Below are 20,903 nucleotides of genomic sequence, written 5' to 3'. Positions count from 1 at the left end.
CTCCTTGGGCCCGTCCACATGGGAAAGTGGGGAGACAAGAGCATTTCCCTAGAGAGATTTGGGGCTCTATGTCACAGACACTCCCATTGTGGAGAGATCTGCTCCTGGAGGGGTCCCCGATCCAGGAGCCAGCTGGAATGGCCCCGCCTCCATGCCTGTCAGGACCCCCACATATAGGACCAGGCCCGGGGCTGTGGGGGTAGAGGACACAGGCCTGCTTCTGCTGTTTTCTCTCTGGAGACTAGTCCTGCCTCTGCACTGTGTCCTCCATAGGGGGCATAGCGGTGGGGGCTCAGCCAGGGTCTGAGGGGATGGGCTGTGACCTACGTCGTTGAGTGGCCTCCAGAGCTCACAGAGGGGAGCAGAGAGCGTGGATTCTGAGCCCGCCTGCGAGGTCCTCTCAGAGGTGCCAAGAGGTGAGCACTGAGTCGGGTGAGCTGGAACTAAGGCGCCGATCTGGAGAAATGACACAGGAGGGACCCTGACAGAACAACAAGAAAGCAGACGGGGAGAGTCACTTGCCCTTCTCCTGCCATGAGGTGCAGAAAGGACAGCAATGGAGGGTCCCCATGAAGACTACCCACACTGACCCCAGACAGGGACCTCCCATATACCCACACTGATCCAGCACAGGGCCCTCCCAGAGACCCACACCCCAGACAGGGCCTCCCACTGACCCACACTAACTCCACACAGGGATCTCCCACAGACTCACGGCGACCCTACACAGGAACCCTCACACAGACCCACACTGAGCCCACACAGAGAACTCTGACAGACCCACACTAACCCCAGACAGGGCCTCCCACTGACCCACACTAACTCTGCATAGGGATCTCCCACAGACTCACAGCAACCCTGCACAGGAACCCTCAGACCCAACACAGAGACCTCTGACAGACCCACACTGACCCACACAGGGACTCCACTACCCTCACATGGGAATCTTCCACAAATCCACCCTGATCCTGTATAGCAGTCAACCACAGATTCACACTGATCCTGCTTACAGATCTCTCAAACACCCACACTGACCCCACACAGAGACCTCTGATAGACGCACATTTACCCCACACAGGAAACTTCCACAGACCTACACTGAGCAATCTCACACGAGACCTCTCTTTGAGACCCCCACACAGACCTCACAGGCATTCTTTAGAATCTGAGTATACACACTGTGATAGTTCCTTCATAGTGAGTCTGATATCACTGAACAAACCATGTGCATTGTGCTTTGCAATGCAAATGTGTACAACCAATATTTACAACAGTGTGGAGATTCTTCAAAAAAATAAAATTAGAATACCATGTGATCCAGCAATTCCACTTCCAGTCATAGAGCAAAAGGAATTAAAATGCTTTTATTCTCAAGAGATATCAGTACTTCTCTATGTCCTTTGAAACTTCATTCATAGTAATGGCATGCAGAGAACCTTCCAGTTTGTTGTGGATGAGTCCATAAAGAATACACACACAAATATACATACATAACATATACAATGGGATATTATTCAGCCTCAAAAAAAGTAAATCATGACATTTACAAGAACATGAATGAACCTGGAGATCATTATGCTACATAATATAAGCCTTCCGGAAAAGAACACTGCATGGTATCACTTACATGTGGAATCAAAAAAAGGACAGTCATAGCTGGTCATGGGGTATCTGCAAACAGATTGGTAAACAGATACAAATTTTCTGTTATAACATGAAAAATAAATGAAAGAATAAAGTCTTGAAAATTTCTGAGAGTAGAATTTACATGTCCCCATATACAAATGTAAATATGTGAGAAGTAATGGGTATGTTAATTAACTTGATTGTTAGAATCCTTTCACAACACATATGTATGTCAAATAACCACTTTATGTACTTTAGCTACACCATGGTTTTGTCAGGTAGCCCTCAAAAAAGAGAAAAAAAATCAAAAAAATGAACAAAACTACTTAAATTTACCATTACATAAAGAGATAAGGAAAAAATGTATAAAATCAGAAGTGAAGGGATATTACTACCAGCTTTATAGACATAAAAAGAAAATTTTATGTCTAGAAACATCCTACCAAGTCTGAATTATGAAGAAATACAAAATCTAAACAGCTCTAGAAGTGAAGATATTGAATAACTATCAAAAAACCTCCAGTGACGGAACACCCAGCATCAAGTATCTTCATGGTGAATTCTACCAAGTGGAAAGAATTAACACCAAGTCTTCTCAAGTTCTTCCAAACAATTAAATAGGAGACAGTTTCCTCAGTCATTCTATGAGGTCACCATTACACTGAATATAAAGCCAAAGACATGACAAAAGTACACCACAGACCAACATCCCTCATGCAAACTGGCGCAGAAGCCCTTTAAAAAACAATAAGACAGAACAACAGAAGAAAGGGCTTATACACCATGACCAAATGGGACTGATCTTGCAATGTAAGATTGGTTCAATAAATGAGAAAAATCAATATGGCTTATCACTTAAAAAGATGGAAATAAACATCATGTGATCATCTTAACTGATGCAGAAAATAAAACATTTCACAAAATTCAATGCCTTTTTGTGATTAAAAAAAAAGTTGATGACTTCAACATAATGAAGGTCACATATGGGAAAAGTCATAGCTATTAAGTGGTGAAACTTTCCCGTGAAAATCAGGGACATAGAAAGGTTGCCTGTTTCACCACTTCTATTCAGTACACTACTAGAATTCCTAGACGAATAAATAAGACAAGATAAAAACTAAAAGATATCTAAATCAAAAAGGAAAAATGAAACTATACTTGTTTTCAGGCAATACAATATCATATGCAGAAAACCTTATGATTACACACAAACACACCAAAAAACACCCTTAGCATTAATAAATGAATTTAGAAAAGTGCCAGATATAAAATCAACATTTAAAAATCAATTCTGTCTCTCTATATTAACAATGGAAAACATGAGAAAGAAATTAAGAAAGCAACACCATTTATCATATCATGAACTATAGAGTAAAATACTAGAAACAACTTTACAAGGGGAAAAAAGAGATGTATATGGAAAACTAGAAAATATTGCTGAAAGAAATTAATAAAGATGCCAACAAATGTAAAGGCATCCTGTGTCCACAGGCTAGAAGACGTAATGCTGTCAATACTAAAAGTGATGCACAGATGACAGTCTCTAATTATAATGAGGTCTTCTTTTTTTAGAAAATAAAAAACTTCATCCTGAAATTCACATGGAATTCTAACAGCCTGAACAGGCAAAATAATGTGTAAGCAAAATAAAGTTTGAAGTTTCAAATTTCTTGATTTCAAAACTTGCTATAGAAGGGGGGTGGTTTCAAGATGATGGAGGAATTGGACAGGGAAACTACCTTCTCCCCTACAAATATATCAAAAGATAACCTGTATGTGGAACAATTCCCATAGCACATCTTCTGAACCCTGGGAGAGGACCCCAGGAGTCCAGAAAGGCAAGCCAATCTACTTGGAATGAGGTAGGGCAAAAGACAAAGACAAAAAGGGAGAGAAAGGATCTTGAGAATCCATCCTGAGGAGGGGGTCCTGAAGGAGAAGTTTCCAGGCAACAAGAAACCCCCTCACAAGTGGGGTTATAGGGGAGCTTAGGAACCTCAGATGGAAGCACAATAATGCAAAACAGAGAAAATTCTGCACAGAGGTTGTGCCAAATTGCAATTTCCAGCCAAAAAGAAGCTCACACACTCTCATCAGCCTGCAGCAGGTGGGGGCTGGGTGCGGAGGCTCTGGCTGTGGGGCTTGGTCCTCAGGGAAAGGACTGGGGCTGAATGCTGTGAAGATACTCCAAGAGGGTTAATGTGACACAGCACAGCAGGACAGGGGAAACTCTGGGACCACTAGAGAAAGTTCACTTCTGTGGGAAGGCTCTCAGGCAGCATTCTAATTCTGCGTGCACCCACAGAACAAAGAACAGAACCATAGAGAATACCTAGGAGGGGAGAGCAGGCTGCAGTTTGTAGCCCCAGAGGCAGAAAAGCAGGCGCACAACTGCCAGAGGCAAAAGGCAAAGGACCACTACAATCTTGGCCCCATGGACCCATGGATCACATCTACAGCTAAGCTGTGAGTGGCCGAGGATCACTACCCACATCTTCCCAGAACCCTGAGTGGCTCAGATCTGCCAGCCAGCAGGGTCATAACCCAAGGACAACTCCCCTGGGGAAACACACAACTCACCTAAGACTGTGGCAACCTCCACAGGACCCAGCTGGGAGCCCAGTTGGCTTGGCTCTGCCAAGGGTCCAACAAACCAGGATCAACTCCCATGGGAAGTCCACCATTCAATCTTTTGTTATTAATTTTGTTTAATAAGTGTCAGCAAGCTCCAGTGCAGGATGCCCCATGCCAATCCTCCAGCAAAACAGGAACACAATCCAGCATATTAGCACATAGGCTGCCCAAAGTCATACCAAACCCATAGACACCCCGAAACTCACCACTGAACTGTGCTTCAGAGAGACATGATCCAGCTTCATCCAACAGAACACAAGCACAAGTCCCCCCATCAGGAAACCTTCACACTAGTCCAGCCCCACGATGGAGGGCAGATTGCACAACTAAGAGGAACTATAACTCTCCAGACAGGAAGAGGACAAAACACCTACAAAACATAAATAAGACCATTAACTAAACAGTAACAGTAATCTCTGCTGATCGAGAAATAATATAAATGGATTAAACAGTGGTTGAATGGTTTAAAAAAAAAAAAGACCCAACTCGAAGCTATCTACAAGAGACTCATTTTAGATTTAAAGACACATACAGGCTCGAAATGAAGGGATGGAAAAAGATACTCCATGCATGTAGATAGTAAGCAAAAGAAAGCAGGGGTGGCTACTCATATAAAAGAGTGATGTTAAGTCCAAAATTGTTTCCATAGAAAAAGGTCTCTATATTTTAATAAGAGTCACTTCAACAGGAAGATATAAAAATTATATATGCATACAGCATCAGAGCACATAAAGGTATAAAGCAAATACTGGAATTAAAGAAAAAAATTGATTGCATATAAGGGCAGTAAGGGACTTCAATAATCCACTTGTAAAAATGGATAGAAAATCAATAAACAAACATGCCTTGATGAAAACATGTAAGGATCGTATGGTCCTTACAGACATATTTAAACATACCACCAGACAGCAGCACATATACATTCAAGTACACAAGCAACATCCACCAGGATACATAATAGGTCACAATCAAGTTTTAACAAATTTAAAAAGACTGAAATAATTTCAGGTATCTTTTCTGACCACAATAGGATGAAATAAGAAATCCCTTAAGAGCAAGAAAACAGGAAAATTGAGAAACATGTGGAAGCTAAACAATACACTCTTTCCCCCCACTTCTGGTTTTTCTGAGGTATAACTGATATTGACCGCTGCATAATTTTAAGACATACAGCATAATGATTCGACTTACATATATCATGAAATGATTATCACAAGAAGGTTGATGAACATCATCTCTTATGGATACAAAATAAAAATAAAAGAAAAAATGTTTCTTTTGTGATGAGAACTCTTAGGATTTACTTTCTTAACTGTCATATATAAAATACACCAATTTTAATTACATTTATTATGCTGTATAAAACATTTAAAAAAAAACATTGGGTCAAAGATAAAATCAAAGGAAAAATAGACACAAAATAGACTGTACACCCAAACTAATATACACCAGTACTTTTCCTAACACTGCCCTTACACATATGAAAAACCTACCATTAAACACATACAAATCCCCAAATTCATGGGTGAAAAAAGCACATGTAAAAATAGTCCTCAAATATCAAACACCTAATCACCAACTACTTGATGTCTGTGTTACAATCTCAACACCCTCCAAATCCAACACTCACCCTTACACACTCACAAAAATAGAGGCATGAACTCCCCTTAATCACAAATATCCACAGACAAAACCAACCTGCACATTGGACAACCTATCAGACTCCCACTAACCAATTAGTTACGTACAAACCCCATCTATGCTTGCAAATCAATCATGATTTGACATCAGACTACAAATAGATGTCTGCTACTTCATCATGGACAAGACTGCCCTTTGAACATATGTGTCGACTGATATTTTCACGTTAAATATGTTCACCTGTGAAACCATGAGAATGTATGTTAGATCTTCACTCACTGTCCACTCATTTTCCAATGACCTGCGCTACTTCTTGCGATGAGCGCTTTCAAGTGGAAGAAATTCCCTTTAGCTTTTATACTCCTCAGAAGGCACGGACTAGAATGGCACCTGTTTAACTGCTCTCACGATTGACCCTCCACTACAGGCCCTGCAGTCCGGGAAGCATTCTTGCAACCTGCTCCCCAGAGGTGCCAGTAACCCTGGTGTAAACACTGCAAGGGAACTGAGCGCTGTAGGGGAGTCTCCCTATACTGACAAGGGCACAAGTAACCCCCAGGGTGAAAAACAGCGCAGAGTGCGACACCTGAGGGTTGAAAAGTCTGTGTCTCCCTTACCTCAAAGTTCCTGTAACTGATGCTAGAGACTGCCCTGAGTGGCACCTCTGTCCACGCAGGGTTGGCGGTTGGGGCTCCGCCCTCTGTATTTCAGTTAGAGTTCCTGTCTTCCTGAGCAGACAACTTTAACAGAAGCTGGGAGCAGCTCTTGAATAATGGCCGTCAGCCTGTCCACAGTGGGCGTGCGCATGCGTGCAGACACTGGGCACACAGACAACTGTCCGAGGAGGTCGCTGCAGGAGGGCAGAGAAGTTAGGGTTCGAACACGCTGAGGAGCTTCTATGTCCATGGCCTCTCACCGGGAAGCTTCATAGCACTCTCTTAAAATCAGCTCTTGTGAGCTGCGCACCGGTGATTTTTACGTTTCACACCTGAAATCCATGCACTTAAATACAAGAGTTTTGGAGAACTCCATCCTTAAATTGGGAAAGTGTTTTCATGCCCTTTCATGCCTTTTCATGCCCTTGGACTGCAGTTCCTTGATTCTTGTTTATGTCTGTCAAAAACCAGTAGGTCCTTTTCCCTAGTAGGCCAAAAGTTTCCATTAAAGAACAATTCTAGCAAAGAATTTCAGATCTGGAAAACGCTCTGAGATACTGTGTGCTGACTCCATTCCTACACTCTCCAAATGCACTCACTCGACTAGAGTATTTTTTCTTATTATTTATTTACTTCATGGAGGGTCTTCAGTAAATGTTGATTCTCAGATGTTTCCTTGCAAGGTTTTTGTTATATCAATAACTTTGATCAAGACTTGAAAATCTGGGTCAGTTTCAGTTGACATAGCAGTAGCATGGGAATAGTTTTATGCTCCCTTCCGTTTTTATTATATATTGGAGAATTTAAGCTCCCTAATTTTTTTTTTAAGAGATAGTAGCAGAATCAACTTACTGATTTGGGTTAGTAATACTTTACAAAGAAGATTCAATCATCAGATTCTCTTAGTGATCAATTCCAAAATTAGTACCATTTCTACTTCACAGGATACCTCTTAAAACCCCTGGTATCTAACAATACTGAGAGCCTCCAAGCACACAGATTGAAAACTCTACAAGACATAAGCATGGAATCCCACTGCACTTCTAATGTTCCATGCTTCAGCAGAATACGATAGGTCATCTAAGGTCTGTGGTCCATAACCATAGATTTTTTTCTCAGCAAGCAATACCTGCCTCCCTCCTTTCTGCATGATAGTCAGAGATCATGGTCCAAAGGACTTCTGCTACTCCCTTCTGTTGCCTGTCTCCCCAGATTACTTCTGGACTCATTTAATTGTATCTGCCTCCGTGGTCTAAGATTTTGATGGAGTAAAAAATGACTGTAGACATGAGATGGGATAATTTTTTCCAAAATTCAATTTTTATATCAGTGGCCCTGGGAAGGTTCATTCAAACTCTACTCAGAGCCATGAATAAGAATTTTTTAACAATTTTTTGACAGGACAAGGGGAAGAATCAACAAGAAAGCCCACCTTTCTGGAGTGCCAGGGTACAATATTTTACCTCCCCATTCCTCTAGTGTGAAGTTACTGGTTAAAATAATTTCATCTTTTCCCATGAGAAAAGCTCAAATAGTGAGAAATGTCTCCAAGTTGTTAATTTCTTCAACCCTTAACAGTTTGATTGATGTTTTTTGTTTGTTAAATAAAATTTACTGCGATTTTCCTTAAATTGCTCTCACCTCATCTTCTCAACTAAGGTCGAGGGAGAGTGCACAGAGTAGCTAACCCAGAGAATAAAAAAGAAAAAGTTAGGTGCGTGTAAGAAGATATTTTTGTACTGAAAGCGCTAAAGGCCTGGAAAATATGCAGATGGACAAGCCATTCCCTTCCAGTGACTGGTCAAACCCTCTGAAAGTATCCAATATATGTATCATTGAAATCTTTCAGATTTAGAATTGGGAAAAAAGGTAGAAATCATGAGGAACTGGGCATGAGTTAAGAACAATTTCCTACACAATTGTAACAAAGAAGAGTAAAGAACCTGAGTTCTGAATTCCCAATTCCCTATTTTTCTTTTTCAATATGGCCACTGTTAAGTTTTCATACAGCTTTGCCCTTTGAGGCATTTTTTTTCTTTAGTTAATTGTTTTTTTTTTTTCACCAGGAGCAAAAAACTTTTTAAGCAGAAAGAAAAATTTGTGTCCCAAAGGACTCAATTGCTCTTCTAAATCTTTACAAACATTAAAAAGCAATATAATGGAAAAGGAATAGAGATTTTAAAAAATATTAAAATTAACTCAAAATGGAACATAGATTTAAATGTAAAATTTCAAAATTTGAAACATTTTTAAGAAAATAGGAGAAAATCTTTGGATCCTAGGGCTTGGTGAAGGCTTTTTACACATTGAGAGGAAAAACATTATTGATTAAAAAAAAGAGAAAATTGGATTTTATGAAAATTCAATATTTTCCTACATGAAAGACTCTGTTAAGGATGAGAAGAAGCTACAAGTTTGGAGAAATTATTCGCAAGTCACACATCTGACAAAAGTCTTAGAGTGTATAAAAAACTATCAAAACAATAAAAATAGGAACAATTCAATTAGAAAATGAGGAAAAGATATGAAGATACATTTCACCAAAAGAGGACATCTGTTTGACAAGTAATTCATGAAAAGACGTTCAAAACTCCTGGTCTTTAATGTAACTCAAATTAGGAACACAATGAGAATAAATCACATGTTGATTTAGAACAGCTAAAATGAAAACTAACTTCATTATTAGTGAGTGTGCCAAGAATAAGTTATCTCATAGTGCTGTTAATGGAACTGTAAAATGATACAGTCAAACCTAAAAGCAGTTTGGCTATTTCTTTAAAAAACTAAATATATACTTACCATATGGTCCAGCAATTGCATCCCTGGCTGTTTACTCCAGGAAAATGAACACAGGGTAACAGGATCTGAGTATAGTCTGCAGGAGTACAAAGATATTCAAGTTCTGTAAGAAAGATCAAGATTTGAATCCCTGTTCCCACTAATTCCTACTTATGTGACCTCTGAAAAACTACTTAACCCTGCTAGGCTTCAGTTTATCTTTTAAAAGCAGCTAAACCAAGATAAGAATGCTGAGCACTAAGTCAGTTTCAGGCAATGGGGAACTGGCTGCCCTGGAGCAGACATTCAGTCCATCTGTTATGTGGATATGATATGTGTTGGAATCCCCTGGTTAGAGGTCTAAGGAAAACCGGGTGGGCGGTGGCGGGGTGGGGGTGGGGGGCAGAAAAACACCTACCTCCAGAAATAAGATATAGGAAGGCCTGGCCCCAGGGCACAGCCAGCCTGAGGCTGCTGGGGTTGGGAAGAAAATAAGACCTTAGGACCAGTGGAGTGGCTACTAGTGCAGCTGAACTGCCTGAGCTCCCCTGGTCTTCTGGAGAATGTGTGTGGACCACATGGTGTCTCAGTAGCTCCCTGACTCCAGGGCCCTGAGCAATCTTGCCTAAGGACCCATACCAGAGTTCCCCACCAAGGCAGGGAAAGTTAGTCTTCACCTTCCAGAGACTGCTGGGCTGTTAAGGGCTGAAGCTGATGGTGGTACCTCAGTGGTAGAACTCTAGCCAGAGGAATGGCCAAACGCAGGGACTGTGGAAATGTGTGGATGCTGGGAAGACACTTTTTTGAGACCTTTTCAACTCGAGTGCGAGTTCCTGGCTCCAGACATGGGATCCATGTGAGAGTGCATGTGAGTCCATTTGTGGTTATCTGTCTGTGGGAGTCCAGGATATATCGGCAATGCCAGGATTGGAAAGAACTTGGCCTGAATCTTTTGAATAGCGTCTAGTCCGTATTGGATATGTGCTAAAGGGGACATCTACCATATTATCATGCGAAGTCTGGGGTGGGTACATTCTGAGGCCTCCTGGGGTGCTGCTGGTTACACAATGACTCTGTGTCAGGTACTTGGCAGGAAGGATGATGAGAACACTGCTTCCAGGCTTATTGCCAGGCAACTAAGTCCTGAGTCAGCTAAGCAGAAAGAAGACACTAGGCTCCTACTGCTGAAGGTGTGTGGACACTTGGAACAGGCTGGCCTGAGGCCCTGGCCAGAAGGGAGCCATTTCATGTGGGGTTCAGGGCCAGGAAGGTGGGCAGTGAGTTTGGAACCATGGAGGTAGGTGAGGGATGATGGGGTCCGTGAGGGAACATGGGGTGGGTGAGGGATCCGTGGGGTCCGAGAGGGATCATAGAGTGGGTGAGGGATCATGGGGGTGTCTGAGAGGACATGGGAGTGGGTGAGGAGTTACTGGGAGTCAATTCTAGGAGCAGAGGTGTGAGGTCTGCCAGACTGGACCTCAGCTCGCAGCCTGGCAAGGGTCTCCTCGCTCTGTCTCCCACTCAGTCGCCAGATCCCCCACGTGCAAGAGCCTTCTGTACTGTAGGCAGGAACCCCCTTCCTCATGGCCTGGGTCATGTACCTCAGTCCAGCTCAATTGTCCTGATGCGGGGAACATCCCCTTACCTCCACAGGGAGTAGGTCGTCCCTTCTCCAAACCTGGGGAGTGATGCTTCTTTACTTTGAGAAAGATTCTTACTCCCCTGCAGTACAGACACCTGACACTATGTCTTACTTCCTATTACGGGCTGAATTCTGACAACCCCCAACCCCAGTTCATTGGCTGAGGTGGTAAAGAATCTGCCTGCAATGCGGGAGACCCAGGTTTGATCCTGGGGTTGGGAAGATCCCCTGGAGAAGGGAATGGGCAACCTACTCCAGTATTCTTGCCTGGAGAATTCCATGGACAGAGGAGGCTGGCAGGCTATATACTCCATGGGGTCACAGAGTCAGACATGATTGAGCAACTAACACACAGAAAATTCTTATGTTGAGTCCTAACCTCCAGAACTTCAGAATGTGACTTTCTTTTGTCTGCGCAGTCCAGCATGTGGGTTCTTGGCTCTTCAACAAGAGACTAAACCCATGCCCCCTGCAGAGGAAGCCTGGTGTCTTAACCACTGTACAACCAGAGCAGTCCCCAAATGTGACTTTATTTGGAGTAGAGCTTTTAAAGAGATAATCAAGTTAAAATGAGGCCACGAGGATGGATCCGGGTACTGCTAAGTCACTTCAGTCATGTCCAACTCTGTGTGACCCCATAGACGGCAGCCCACCAGGCTCCCCCCTCCCCGGGATTCTCCAGGCAAGAACACTGGAGTGGGTTGCCATTTCCTTCTTCAATTCATGTAAGTGAAAAGTGAAAGTGAAGTCGCTTAGTCATGTCCCACTCTTAGCGACCCCATGGATGCAGCCTACCAGGCTCCCCTGCCCATGGGATTTTCCAGGCAAGAGTACTGGAGTGGGGTGCCCTTGGGTTGCAAATGGTGCCCTTATAAGAAGGGGAAATGTGGACACAAACACGCAGGGGGAAGACCCTGTGAGGACACAGGGCAGAGGTGGTGTCTATAAGCCAAGGCAAGAGGCCTCAGGCTTCTGGGCTCCGGAACTGTGATAAACAGTTCCTGTTGTCTAAGCCACACTGCCTGTAATATTTGTTACAGCAGCTGGAGCTGACTGATGTTCTTCCTCTGAGGCCTGTGCATTCCCACAGTAGAAAGACGCCCTTCTCTCTCCCCAGCTGGACTCCTTCAGAGTCCCCACCCCTGCCCTCCTCCTGCTGTAATGGCCCTGCTGCTTCCTGTTTGCTTGTCCAGGGAATCAGACGATAGACCTCAAGAGAAGGGCTGAGTGCTGAGGATCAGGAGGAGCCATAGGGCCCCAAGACAGAATCAGGATGACTCTCACTTGTTTTTATTTGGCTTTTCAAGCTTGGATTGTGGGGGTCACAGCTGGTGGACAGGGAAGCCAAGAAGAGACCATCGAGACCTGATGGGGCTGGAGGAGGGGAGGGGGGAAGGTTCCAGCGAGCAGGCCGGGTCCTGAGGCACACAGCTGGAGCTGAGGGGCTTGGCGGATCACCACAGGGCATTTCTCAGGGCCCCAAGCATGAACAACACCAGGGGCCAGGTCTGTGGAGGCACAAAGGCCTTGCCTGGCATGGACGAGCCGGCAGCCTGCAGAGACTGGTGTGGAAACTGGGTCTGTGGAGGAGTGGACGTGGGCTCAGGGAGCGGTATAAGAGCAGACGTGGGCTCAGGGTGGGGTGTAAGAGTGGACACAGGGGCTCAGGCTGTGCTGCCACATTTTAGGGTAGCCACTTACCCTCTTTGGGACCTGTTTGCTCACCTATAAAACAGGGGAAAACAGAAAGTGTGAAGAAAGCATCAAAATTCGAATATCCAACAGTGGGACTTCCTTGGTGATCCAGTGGTTACAAATCTGCCTTCCCATGCAGAGGACACTGGTTGAATCCCTAGTCAGGGAACTGATATCCCACGTGCCACAGGCCAACTAAGTCCACATGCCGCCACTACTGTGCTCACGTGCTCTGGAGCTCACGTGCTACAACTGAGAGAGGCCTGCGCGCAGAAACGAAGAGCCCGAGTGCCATAACTAGTGCCCACCCAACACAGCCAAAAGAAAACAAAGAAACAAATGCAAAAAAATACACACACACACAAATATCCTACGGTAGACTGATATCTGGAATATATAAAAGACATAAAGAGCCCCTAAACGAAGAGACAGAGCACCCAACAGAAAAATAAGAGGGGAAAAAATCTTGAAAAGAAACTTTACAGAAAAAGATATCCAATGATAATAAATATGTGAAAGTATATTTAATTGGTCATCAAGGAAATCAAACTACAGTAAGCTATTAAAATGAAAAAAGATGGAAAGTGCTAAGTATTGGTGAGAATATAAACTCTCATCCACTGCTTCAATGAGTGGAAATGGTGAACCACTTTGAAGACGTTTGGTAATGTCTGCCAAAGGTGAATACATGCATACCTTTTCCTCCAACAGTACTACTCACGGGATTCTGTGAAACAGAAGACGAAACATTTGGAGTGAAATGAAATGAAACACTTGGAGCACTAAAATACCCACTAAGAGTAACTAATCATAGGATTCAATGCGCACAGGAGCGTCCTGTAGAGCAAGGAGACTGAACACACTACAACTACAGGCAACAGCGTGGACGAATCTCACAGATACAACGTGAAGACAAGAAAGGCTGACAACTGGAAATAAACTCTACTTATGCAACATTCGGAATCTAATCTAAAGTACTGAAGATGAAGATGGTGGTTTGCGTTGGGTGTTGGTGACAGGAAGGAGGTGTGAGCGGGGCCTCTAGGGTATTGATCACATGTTGCTTCACTATGTGAAATTTTATCCAACTTATGAAAAGAGCATGGATATATTCTTTTGTATGTATGTTACACTTCAATAAAACCTTTAAAATATACTTCAAGAACAGATGCTGTAGGTGTCCTTATGTGCAAGGGAGTTAGGAAGGGGGGTTGGCCTGGGGGACACTGCCAAGGGATGGAGCCCAGGAAGACGCATGGAGGAGGAAACGGGAAGTCCCAGGGGCTCCACAAAGAGAGCAGAGGCAACACAGCCCCTCCCCAGGGAAACTGAGGCCCTGAGAACAGGCGAGGGAAAAAGAGAAAGCGCCTTACTCATTTGGCAGATGGACTTTCTGTGGAGAAGTCCCCAGCCCACAGCATGTCCACATGTACAGAGCAGTTCTTGCCTTTTCCATCTCAGTATAAGTTTATAGAACTTGTTCTCAACGAAGCTCACATTCTCTCCTGGAGATGGAAGGGTTCAAGCAGAGGTGCTCTGAGGATAAGTAGGAAATCAGGGAAGGAGGCTGTACCCAAGCTACAGAGCTCTGCCTTATCAGTCAGCACTACACTTCAATGTGGGGTTTTCTCCAAACACCTGAGCTTTCATCCTTGTTTCAGACTTCTACCTATGCCTAATAAGCCCTCCCCTGTTTCTCAAACTTTTCCAAAATCATCCTATTCCCTCTACCTCTTTTATAATAACAGACACACTATTTCACAAAGGAAAATGGCAAATCCCTCCAACACCTGCCACTCACTGGTGCTTAGCAATCGTTCACCAACCTATCTACCCTTTCACAAACCATCCCATCCAGTCACCTTTTGTCTGTCACTAACCTTGCTTTCCATCCACTTGTTCCTCCATCCTACTACCCATCTTCCCTCATGTCCCATTCGCCCACTCAGCCTTCCATCCATTTGCCTATACACTCATCTTTTCACCCATCTCTCCATTCTCCCCTCCATCAATAGACCCACTCACTCCATCTCTCTGCCCACCATCCTTTCAACCATTGGCCCAGCCATCTTCCCTTCCACCCATTCATCCTCCCACCTTCCCGCCATCCATCCTCTCGCCCTATCACTCATTTATTCTTCATCCAGTTTACTCATTTATTCCTCCATCCTCATGTTAAGTATCTTTTAGCTAATGATACTAACATTTTTAGTTGGCGCAGAGAGGTTAAATGAAATAAGTATATTATTTTAGATCTAATAAGTGGTGTAAAGGAAATAAAACAAGAAGATGTACTATTAGGGGTTGCCTGTTTTAGCTCATGTGATCAAGTAAAACTGCTCAGAAGAGTAGCCAAGCTGCATATGTTATGAAACAAGGCATGATGAGCTTAGTTGGAAAAGCAAATGAGTCCAGGGAGATAGTCAAGATGCAGACCTAAGGTGGGAACCGCCTTGGCATCATCAAGGCAGGAAGGAGGCCTGCTGGCTGGGGTGGTGTGAGTGAGGGGTGCAGTAGGAGGTGAGAGAGAGGAATGGGGCCTGAGAGCAAAGGCAGGGAGTTGTGACCTTATTTTAAGTAGAAATGAGAAGGCACTGGGGGTGATGAGGAGGGAACTGGCATGACTCCTGCTCTAAAGCAAATATTTAGACAGCTATGTGGAGACTAACGAAGAGCACACAGGGTGGGAGCCGAGATCAGTCTGGAGGTCCAGGGAAGAAGGACCCGGGGGCAGCAGTGGGATACCTACCAGGTGCTAGGCCCTGCCTGGGGCACAGACTGGGATATTGAAACAACAAAGACAGGGTCCCTGTCCTCAAGGAGGAACTAGCCTGTGTGTGTGTGTGAAGTGTGTATACATGTGTTGTGTGTGTTTGGGTGTGTTGTGTGTGTGTGCTGTAAGAATTATGGAGACCTGGTTGTTTGTCCTATAATTACTGAGTGTTACTGACACACTAATAAGCAAGGACCATGGATGCTGGAACATCCCACCCAATGAAGACAGAATCTATTCAAAATGCTTATAACACCTCTGTAGAACATCATACCAAATTATGACCCTACAAACAATTACAAATAAATATTCTTTCCCTCCATAATTTTGCATCATAATCATTTCACCAAGTTGTAAACACTCCTTTCCTTAATGAAGACTCTTGCTTATAAGTTATTCATAACTTTTGGCCTAGATTTCTCCTCTTTCAATCTTAAAAAATACAATTTTTTTCCTGTTACTCAGTTTGCCTAATAACCCTACAAAGTAGATAACTGACCTGAGCTGGGAGAAGAGCAAAGCGAGTTTCAGAGAGTGAAACCCTCTAAGTCATAATCATTTTAAACTGATCAGGCAGGTTCAGAGGTCAGAGGTAATACTTCAGTTTTCTTTCTACTTTTCCCAAGCACCTCCTATGGCACTGGGAAATCAGAGAGTTTGTTAGTGACCTGGAAGGAGTCAGGCCCCAACCATGACCTTTGAGTTGGATCAAGTCATCTCAGATCTATGGTTGATTTAAACCTTGGAATCAAGAACCAGAAAGACTTCAAGAACTCAGATTCTTGATTCCAAAGTCAGATTCCCAGACTTCAGAGCTTTACACTTTAGGGGACACCAAAGCCTTAGAATCACACACTTTCAGAACTAGAACTAGAATGGTCCAGTCCTCTGGAAATGAAGCATAGTGGGCCAAGGGGACCTTTGCCTGGAGACCCCTCAGGTAGAGACATACCTCCCTTCTTTGCTCCTGTCCTTCTCCCCTTCCTCCTCCTCCTCTCATCCCCCCCCCCCAACTCCCCAGTAACCTCTCACTTTCTTCATTGCACATCCCCCAGCCAGTTATCCAGCAGGATGAGTTACTGGGGAGCTTCATGCCAGGGACTGGGAGGCAGGCAGGGATGATGTAGGAGGTGAAGTTCACAGGAAAGAGCAGCTGCAATATGGCAATGTCAATCCCGAAGGGATATAACTTCTTGAAGTCTGGGTGTGTGATAATCCGAGTCACAGACACCTCCTGGGTGTGCTGGGTATGCTGGTACAGCTGGGTGCTTCCTAACAGAACCTGATAGTTCCCAAGGGCTTAGGATTTCCTGGAGGAAGAAAGGCGTGCTGTCACCATCATCTCCAAGTGGGGACTAGCTCTTTCCCTGCATCCTCATCTAACTGCCCACACCCCTCTGGACCCATCCACTCCTTGTGACGCCAGACAGCTTCTGTCCATCCATTTTGAATGTTCAAGAGGCCTTCTTTCTTGAGGCTAATTGATATCCTATTTACAGTTTCAGACATATGGCTGCTTTCTCCATTAGAAACTAGAATGGCAGAAGCACTGAATCCTTGCTCTGGAAATGTCCTCAGTGGGATCATCAAATGAAGGCTTTTTGATTGTACACAGCAGGCATTCTGGGGCAGTTCTCTCTCTCACTTTACCCTTCTGGAGACCCCATACAACCCACCTTCTGGCCCACTCTTCCTGACCATCCCTTTTCTTTAAACACCTCCCTGCCCAAGTCCTGCTTCTCCACTTAGTTACAAAGATTTACAAAATATTTGTTAAATAAATGAGCAACTGGGTGCAGGAAATGGAACCTCGCCTTGTTTCCCCAGCACAGGTGCTGAAACCAGTTCAGTTCAGTTCACATGCTCAGTCATGTCCGACTCTGCAACCCCATGGGCTACAGCACGCCAGGCCTCCCTCTCCATCACCAACTCCCAGAGTTTACTCAAACTCATATCCATTGAGTCGGTGATGCCATCCAACCAACTCATCCTCTGTCATCCCCTTCTCCTCCAGCCTTCAATCTTCACACCTCATCTACTTGGAGACCCTCTCTCATGTTCCCCTCATCCGATCCTTGCCCTCCAGCAGGCACTCATTCTCCATAGCCCTTCTCCTGACCCTCCCACCCCCACTCCATGTGCTCTGCCCTTCTCACCCATGCTGGGCTTTCTCTTCTGACAGGATGGAGGTATGGTGAAGTGGGATTTGTCACTTCACCCTGATGTCACAGAGCGGCTTGCATGGAGCATGGCACAGAGTGGTTGCTGACAGACTCTGAGCCCTCAAAGCTCTTGTGCCCAGACCTGGACTGTGATGCCTGAACTCCCTGGTGACTCCTCCTCCTCTGTTCAGAAGTCTGTAACTAAGCCAGCCCCAAAAGGCTAGGTGAATTAGACTCCTGAGCAGCCCTGTCACTCTCCCAGGGAGCCCACCCCCACTTATGCAGCCTGGCACCACGGCTATCTGCATGCACGCCAGTGACCGTGACTCCTCCTGGGCACACAGTTTTGCAGGAGTAGTAAGAATTGCCCAGCTGTTGGTCATACACGCGGTCCCAGGCCCCTGCCTAGAGTCTGACACCTGGAAATAGGGGGCATTGAGAAGAAGTTTTGATCTGAGATGGGCCCATACCAAATGGCAGCGAGGACAGACACTGCCGCTCTCCTGAGGCACACCTGTGTTGGGGAACAGATACAGGGGCTGAGGGCAGAGCATGAGGAGGATCCGGGCAGGTGAGCGGGAGGACAGTCCAGGTGGAGGGTACACAGGCCAAAGCAGGAACGACATGCCTCTGAAGGCCACAGACTGCCCAGAGGAGCTAACGTGGGACACTATCCCCCTCCCTTGCCTAGGCTATAGACTCACTTGAGAAAGCAGTGGGCAGTGGAAAGGAGCTAGGTGGAGTTAATGAGGACAGCTCCACAGACGTGCAAGCCCTGGGATTGCAGACTGGCCTGCCGCGGCCACTGGCCTCCGTGTCCCAGCCACCGTAGATCCTCCCATCACCTTGGGTTTCCCACACACTGTGGAGACTCCCCTGCCACCTATAGTAGAGACCCCAGGTGTCGCAACCAGGAGGGTCACATCACTTCACAGAGGCCAGGCCAAGGCCAGGCGTCCAGCGGCCTAGTCAAAATGACAGGGCTACCTGGACTCCGCCTTCACTGATACTTAATGAAGTCTAATTTACTATTCTTTCTTGTATAACTCATGCTTTGCATGTTATATCTAAGAGATCATGAAGAGTTTCTCCTATGTTTTCTCTGTGTTTTCTCTGAGAAACTGTAAAGGTTGTTTCCTACATTTGAAACCATGATCATGTTTTAGTTCATTTTTACCTACCAGATATAATAGGTTTCCGTTTCTTAGTTTTTCATCTTTCTTGTGTATATCCATTTGTACCAGCACCTTTTCTTGGTTAAAAAAGAAAATTTACTCTTTCTCATATTGAATTGTTTTAGAACATCTGTTGAAAATCAATTCATAACAAAAAGTAAGGTTCTACTCCTGGACTCTCAATCCTGTGCCAATGAACTGTATTGCTTTCCTGTGCCAGAATTCCACTGTCTCGATTAGTATGTATTATGGTAAAATCTGAAATCAGGTAATAAAAGTTCTCCAGCTTTATTCTATTGCCAAATTGTTTAGGCTATTTTACATCCTTTGAATTTCCCTATGAATTTTAGGATCAGCTGTCAAATTCTACCCAAAAAAAGCCTGCTAGAATTTTCACTGGGACTCCATTGAATTTATAGACCAATTTGAGGAGTTGCTTTCTTCATAATATGAAATGTCCTGATCCATGAACAAGAACAGTTGCTTTGTATAGACCTTTAATTTCTATCAGCAATATTTTATAGTTTTCAGTGTACAGATCTTGCACTTCTTTATTATGTTTATTGCTAGGATTTTATTCTTTTCCATGCTATTATGAATGAAATTATTTTGTTAATTCTCTTTTCATATTTTTGTACCTAGAATACATAAATGCAATTTATTTTATAAGAAATATTGCTTCCTATGAACTTCCTACACTTGTTTATTCATCCTAGTCTGTTTTGGCTTGTTTTACATTGCTTTGGTGGGTTCACTGGGTGTTTCTAACATATAGGTTCATCTCTTCTGCACTAAAGGTTCTAATTTTTCCATTTAAAGTTGGATTCCTTTACTTATTTCTCTCCTATCTTCTTCTCTCTCTTTTTCCATTCCTCCCTTCTTTCCTCTCTTTCTCTCTCTCTCCCTTTCTTTCTTTCTTCCACATCACAGAGTTGACATTGATAAGGACTTTGTTCTCGTAAATACAATCTATCAATTTTTGTCTTTAATTTTGAGTGTTTATTCACAGTAATGTAATTATTAATACAGTTGGAATTACATTTTCCAGTTTGCAATTTGTTTTCTGTATATCTCTTATATTTCCCCCCAATTTGAGACAGAGTGTGATGTGGGACCCTTTGCTGAAGTGCTGCAGTGGATTCCCATACACTGGTGTACACATGGGTGAGTCCCACCTGTGGGTTAGAGTCCCACAGCAACATACAACTGGCTGGTTTCCAGGCTTGATCACCCGAGTGGGCAGTGCACAGGGTGCTCCCTCCTTAACTGGGCCTTTCTGGAAGCTCACAGGTTGGTGCCTGAATAGACACCCACATGGGCGTGAATTGAAACTGCAGTCTCTTTCTGTCACTTTCTCTTTTTTCAGTCTTTTCTGTCCCTCCTTCCCTTACCCCACCCTTAGTCCTACACCTGCACACCCATCCCCTTAATCCTGAATACTTCTTTGTGTCTTCAAGTTTCTGTCATTGGTATCTTTGTCTTATTTAGGTTTGTCTGTCCAACTGCTCCTGCAAGTCTCTGCTGACATTGTGGGCGTGGTGGAGCACCTATGCCTTGAAATACAAATGCAACCCACATTGTTTGACACTCCAGCCTTGGGTCGCTTGCCTGTGAGCTTAGTCATGTCTGCCTTCTTGTGACCGTTTGGACTGTAGCCCACCAGGCTCCTCTGTGTATGCGGTTTTCCACACAAGAATACTGGAGTGGGTTGCTTTTCCTTTTCCAGAGCATCTTCCCAACACAGGGATCAAACTCGGATCTTCTGTGTCTCCTGCATTGCCGCAGATTCTTTACCCACTGAGCCAACTTAGTGGGAGTTTAAAGAACAAAAAAGAAATGAGGAACCTTCATCTCTCTTCTCTGCCTTTGCAGTGTAACTATTCTGCTGCCAGGCTCCTTTGTCCATGGGATTCTTCAGGCAAGAATACTGCAGTGGGTTACCATTTCCTACTCCAGGGGATCTTCCAGACCCAGGGATTGAACCTGTATCTCTCATGTCTCCCTCATGGAAGGTGGAATCTTTACCACTAGCACCACCTGGGAAGCCTATTCTGCCAGGACTCTCAGGAAATACCTGATCCATCTGTGATCCCCCAAAATGAGGGGTGGAGGAAGACCTTT

At 44.3% G+C, this 20,903-nt stretch overlaps 1 pseudogene; it reads right to left on the bottom strand.

Moving 5' to 3' along the window:
- Window positions 1-66: 66 nt before the first annotated feature.
- On the bottom strand, window positions 67-20,098 carry LOC138080759 (serine protease 40-like; annotated as a pseudogene).
- Window positions 20,099-20,903: the final 805 nt, after the last annotated feature.

Source organism: Capricornis sumatraensis, chromosome 6, assembly GCF_032405125.1.
Source record: "Capricornis sumatraensis isolate serow.1 chromosome 6, serow.2, whole genome shotgun sequence".
In the NCBI taxonomy this organism is placed as follows: Eukaryota; Metazoa; Chordata; class Mammalia; order Artiodactyla; family Bovidae; genus Capricornis; species Capricornis sumatraensis.
Note: the sequence above shows the minus strand (reverse complement) of the source record. Positions and strands in the feature narration are given on the sequence as shown.